The 3,912-nt window shown below is 34.6% G+C and overlaps 1 non-coding gene across 1 annotated transcript; it reads right to left on the bottom strand.

Moving 5' to 3' along the window:
* Window positions 1-3,400: 3,400 nt before the first annotated feature.
* LOC118154968 (small nucleolar RNA SNORA73 family) lies at window positions 3,401-3,612 on the bottom strand. Its single transcript, XR_004745210.1, has one exon. It is a non-coding gene; the product is annotated as a small nucleolar RNA SNORA73 family (small nucleolar RNA).
* Between the last annotated feature and the right edge of the window lie 300 nt (window positions 3,613-3,912).

Below are 3,912 nucleotides of genomic sequence, written 5' to 3'. Positions count from 1 at the left end.
ACGTCACAGGCAGCATCTGGTGTCAGGAACAAATCATATTCTGACTTATATCCACACTAAACACTTTTGCAGCCGTAAAACATGCCGCAAACTGGCTCAGAGACATCCATTTTTAAACAGCTGACATTAATGATGTATAGAGAGAGAGCAAAAAGCTCTATTTTGCCCATCTCAGTATGCTATATTTTCTGGTGAAATCCTTTTGGAAGAAAAACTTGTGTATTAAATTTCCTTTTAGGAAGAAATGGTCCCTCCAGAGTATGAAATGCTGTTAGAGATATTTCCTCATTTAAGAGGCTGAAGTGTGCAGTGAGGCAATATGCAATTATGTACTATTAGCATATTTTTGCAACTAGTAAACATCCAGCAATATGACCTTTTTTTTTTTTTTACTGCACAAAGCTTGATTAAATAACTTACCACACAGGTTACTACTAGTGTTTTTAAAATATACAGCAGGAAGTGCAAGTGCAAAAGAGGCAATGCAATATATATTCTTTTCTTTGATGCAAAATAGTATCTGTCCCACTTCATGTATTGAGTACCAAAGAACAAGCTAAAATAATTCCTGTGGAGTAGATATTAAAAGGTGAAAAGGTGGCAATGATTTCATAGTTGCCCTATGTAAATGAAGTATATCAACAGTAGACAAAATTAGCTAGAATTATGAAAACACTTGTAGTATTTGAGCAATGTTTTAATAAACCAATTATATACCATTGCAGGACATAAAACAGCTCAAGGAGATGTTTAGGTCATGAAGGTGGTGCACTCATAAATGGGATTAGTGCATTTATAAGAGGACACATGGAAAGAAGCCTCTGACTATGAGCCTAAAAGTGGGCCCTCACCAGAAACCAACCTGCTGGTGCTTTGATCTTGGACTTTGCTCAGACTCCAGCATAATGAGAAATAAATGTCTGTTGTCTATAATCTATCCAGTTTATGATATTTCTTCTAGCAGTCTCAATGGACTAAGACAGAGGTAAAGACGAGGTTTTCCAGAGATTTGCAAGTGTTTCATCCTAGAACACTGTTTTAAGATCTCAAAGACTGTTAAACTTTGGATTTTTCTATATATAGCTTGGATTTTTCTTTTAGCTCCTATGCTTATAAGAGGTTCTTGCATTCCTATATATTTGTCTTGTTATTTTATTCTTCAAATTTCTAGTCCTTTTAAAAAATTCTTTTAAAATGTATTTGTGTTAAATGTTTTCATCTTTTCAAATCTGATTTTTCTACTTGATTCTTCAAGATTTTTTTATATCAACCATCTCTTGACGTTATGTAATTATCCTAGCTAATTAACCATATATTTTTTAAATGTTATCTTAATTCAGTTTATTTTTATCCTCTCTATTTTATTTTTCTTATTAGTTTTGCTTAGCATCGACCTTTCTTTATTTTTGTCAAATAATGAGGCAAATGGAATTCCTAGACATGTTTAGTTTAGCTCTAAACGTTAAAACATACTTTTAATAAGAAGGTTGGGCTATTTTTCTTACTCCAATTATTACTGATATTTTTCTATGATGCAGGCGTTTATTGGGATACATTTTGAAACATCAAAAAAAAAAAATCATGGAAGTCAACACATATGCAGTTTAGAAGTTTCTCAACATAATGTTCTGGTTTTACATTATCTGTTCAGACTCTGATTCAAGCAAATCTAGGTTTCTCCCCCTTTGCTGCCTAGACCTGCTCTCTGCTATGTGCCTGCCATGGCTGGGCCACATTCACCTTTAATTATCCTTGAATATCATCCTAGTTCCATATAGTGGTCCTCCAAAGGTGAAGCATCGACTTCTAAATAACTAAAATTGGTAGCACAATAGTATATTCTAACCAAAATTCTTTCTGATCTAATAGTAGGATAATGAAAAGATTATTTTATGAGACTTGTTTAAAAGTTTCTGAATTCTCACATCATTTTGCAATGTCATTTTGCAGAGACTTGAGATTTGAAATCCAAAGTCTCTATCCAATGGCATTCATCATTATTCTTTAATTCATGAAAACACACCACTGCAAATTGGACCCAGGATGGCTGTGTAGATTTCGATTCAGAAAAGATCCCTATAATGACCCATATATAATTAAAATTGATAATCAATTACTTTGAGTTATTCTGCAGAACTCTTCTTATGAGAAATAATAAAGAATCACTAGACTACTGAGTTAAAATTAAAATCCTCTAGGTTGAGTTTCTAGATTATAAGAAACTTTTAAAATGCTTGTGTTTTGGTGCCTGCTTTATAGAGTTCATTTGGTAGTAAAGACCAGAAGTCTGAATATTTAATAAGCACACCCCCATGAATCTGAAGCAGATGGTCCACAGACTGAACTTTAGAAACACTACCTGTAACACTAGTCTTTCAATTTCCCTGCCCTATTCTGAGCATCAGTATTTTTATCAAGATCAGAAATTTTCACAAATTGGCATTTTAGAAAAAAAATGCAACCTTATTAGAGCTATTTAAGAAAATAACAAACCTAGATTTGTCCCACAGGCTGACATTCAGTTGTATTTGATTCTATCTATTGACCAACAACACCAGTTTTGTTTTGTTTCTTTCCCCTGCATTCAGTAACTGATACAGAAAAGCAACCCTTAGGGAAAAAATTGTCCCAGTCCAGATTGTGAGGTAGTAAAGGTTTGGCAGCGATTTAATCAATGCTGGCATCCAAATCCTCAGAAATCATCATACCAGCCAATAAATGAAAACCCTGTTTGAACTGACAGAAGTTAAATTGGGAGCAAACAACTCTACAGGCTGTAGAACATTTGTAGTTCACATACTGAACATAAGCAGTATGGCCAGCCTTTTTTAGACCTAGTAATACTTCTCCCCCACTCTTATAACCAGAAAGAAACAGGGTTAAAAGTACAAATGTGAAGAAATTCTTACTGTAAATGTCATATATGTTAGGCCTGAAATAAAGTTTGTTTTCACATTTAGAGGCCATTTCTTCCAATTATGGGAAATAAATCTTACTCTAGTTATTTAGAGATAAGTCACCCTACCACGCCATTTACTTCTGTTAGTTTCAATAATTCCATGAGATTTGGGTGCATTTTTCATCTAAATTAGTAAATGTTATTTCTTTTTTTTTTTTTTGTCAAATTTCAAAGTCTTTAATACAAAACAAACTTCTGTTTAGGGGCAACTTTTACAAGAGGTATGAAATGGACCCCAATGTTTTCCTCCCAGTCTGCCAAAGATTGTGAAACCCTCCCTTTTAAAAAATATCAGTTTACCTACACTCCCTTCTATATGAAAGACCCAAAAATTAAATGTCAATGCCCAAGGTCAAGTGCAGATCCTCTTCTTTCCTAAAGGAAAAGAAATAATGATCAAACGCCTGAAATCCTACTTCAGCTTAAAATCTGGTACCCTAGACATGTCTCCTGAATGGTTTGTCTCCTCAGTCATTGTCCACAGGACTCTGGGAAGCTGTAGGTATATGCAGGCACAGACACGAGGCCCAGCTTCATCTCCAACTTTGTGGAAAGGGACTGTACATCACGGGGCAGAGCCCTATGCTCCCCTGCACCACTTGGAGTAAATATTATTTCTTTATTATTCTTTTTGAGTGGTGCATACAGATTAGTCCTCAGTAAGGTGCAATGAAAAAGGTTGGTACTTTTCATGCTCACTTATTGGCTATCCTTAACTATCCTTCATAATCAAGACTTTGATTGTTATCACAGGGCACTATAACAACCAGCATTTTGAATTATATTTCTTCACGCTTTGGAGGTATTAATAAGAAATTGTCCTCTTATCCCCACAATATCACCCCCCCCACATGCAAATGCATTTTGTAGAGCTTAGGTGAAGAAGGGTCCATTGCAACTACTTTTTGAATAACAAGTTAGAAAAATCACGTATCTTTTCTTCTTTCTCAGTG

The sequence above is a fragment of the Callithrix jacchus genome, chromosome 6 (assembly GCF_049354715.1).
Source record: "Callithrix jacchus isolate 240 chromosome 6, calJac240_pri, whole genome shotgun sequence".
NCBI lineage: Eukaryota > Metazoa > Chordata > Mammalia > Primates > Cebidae > Callithrix > Callithrix jacchus.
This window is presented reverse-complemented; position numbering and strand designations above follow the sequence as displayed.